This window comes from Mandrillus leucophaeus, unplaced genomic scaffold (genome assembly GCF_000951045.1).
Source record: "Mandrillus leucophaeus isolate KB7577 unplaced genomic scaffold, Mleu.le_1.0 Scaffold230, whole genome shotgun sequence".
NCBI classification, from domain to species: Eukaryota; Metazoa; Chordata; class Mammalia; order Primates; family Cercopithecidae; genus Mandrillus; species Mandrillus leucophaeus.
This window is the reverse complement of record NW_012102366.1, coordinates 334331-336221: the sequence shown is the minus strand read 5'-3', so window position 1 is coordinate 336221 and position 1891 is coordinate 334331.

Sequence of the window (1891 nt, the reverse complement as noted above, 5' to 3'; positions counted from 1 at the left end):
CTGTGTCACCCAGGTTGGAGTGCAGTGGCAAGATCTCAGCTCATTGCAACCTTGGTCTCCCGGTTTCAAATGATTCTCAGCCTCCCAAGTAGCTGGGATTACATGACTGGCTGATTTTTGTATTTTTAGTACAGATGACGTTTTATTGTATTGGCCAGGCTGGTCTTAAACCCCTAAGCTCATGTGATCTGCCCTCCTCAGCCTCCCAAAGTGCTGCGATTACAGGTGGGAGCCACCGTGCCCAGCCCCAGGATGTATTCTTGGGTGGGTGTGGTGGTTTGTGCCTGTGGTCCCAGCTACTTGGGAGGCTGAGGTAAGAGGATGACTTGAGTCCAGGAGGTTGAGGCTGCAGTGAGCTATGATTGCACCATTTCACTCCAGCCTGTGCAACAGAATGAGACCCTGTCTCTAATAAACAAAGCAAAACAAAGGAAAGCCAAACAAACAAACAAACAAAAAATCAGCCAGGTGCAGTGGCTCATGCCTGTAATCCCAGCACTTTGGGAGGCCGAGGCCGGTGGATTGCCTGAGGTCAGGAGATTGAGACCAGCATGGCCCACATGGAGAAACCCCATCTCTAATAAAAACACAAAAATTAGCCGGGCGTGGTGGGACACGCCTGTACTCCCAGCTACTCTGGAGGCTGAGGCAGGAGAATCGCTTGAACCCGGGAGACGGAGGTTGCAGCAAGCCGAGATTGCGCCACTGCACTCCAGCCTGGGTGACAGAGCGAGACTCCATCTCAAGAAAAAAAAAAAAATCCTGGACTACTTTCCCCACACCTGCTCAGACCTCTCCTGGTCCAAGCCAGTCGTATCACCTCCTGCCTGGTGGTGGAGCGAATGGCTTTGGTCCTGCTCCTCCCACTCTGCCCTCACACCTACAGTCAGTTCTCAGCACAGAAGCTAGGGGGCGCCCGTGAGCACCCAAGTCAGGTCACCTCCCTTCTCTTCGGAGGACCTCCCCCCAGGAGGCCATGTGCACCCAAAGAACCCGTTTCTGTTAGCCAAAGTTGTTTTTTTTTTTTTTTTTCAGGTGTCACGCCTGGCTACATTGATGTCCAGCATAATATTATTGGGGACTTTTGGGGCCCCATGTAGGCAAACCACTCAGGTCCCAGCTCTGACTTCTGGGTAAAAGCAAATCGGGCCTTGTCCCTCCTAACTCTCAATTTCTCTTTCAACTCAAGAACGCAGGGCCTGGCCTGTCTCATTCCTAGACACGCCCTGCCCTGCTGTCTCCTGTTCTTTCAGTTCCAGCCACACCAGGGCTGTGTGTGTGTGTGTGTGTGTGTGTGTGTGTGTGTGTGTGTGGATGGCCCTGTTGGGGAGTGGTTCCCAGATCCCCAGCCTGGGGGCCTCGTCCCCAGGCCTCGGCTGCAGGAGCCCCTCCCTGCACGTTAACAAGCTCCTGTCCCTTGGCCTGTGTGTCCAGGGCCTGCCAGGCGTCTTCCCCTCCACGCTGTGGGCTATGGGAAGTGGCTGGGTCAGTTTAATGAGTGAAACGATGCCCCACCCTAAAATATATGTCCACATTCCAGAACCTGTGAATGTGACTTTACTTGGAGTGTCTTCAAAGATGTAAGTCAGTGAAGGATCTCGAGATGAGATCATCCTGGATTAGGGTGGCTGGCCCCGAAATCCAATGACGGGTGTCCTTACAAGAGACGGAAAAGGAGAAGACACAGAGACACACAGAGGGGAGGGCCACAGGAGGGCAGTGGCAGAGATTGGAGCGATGCAGCTACAAGCCCAAGGAAGGCTAAGGATTGCTGAATCCACCAGTAGCCAGAAGAAAGCCGTCCCCACTTGTTAATGCCAGGTACAGGGGCTCGTGCCTGTAATCCCAGCACTTTGGGAAGTCAACACAGGAGACTTGCTTGAGCCCAGGA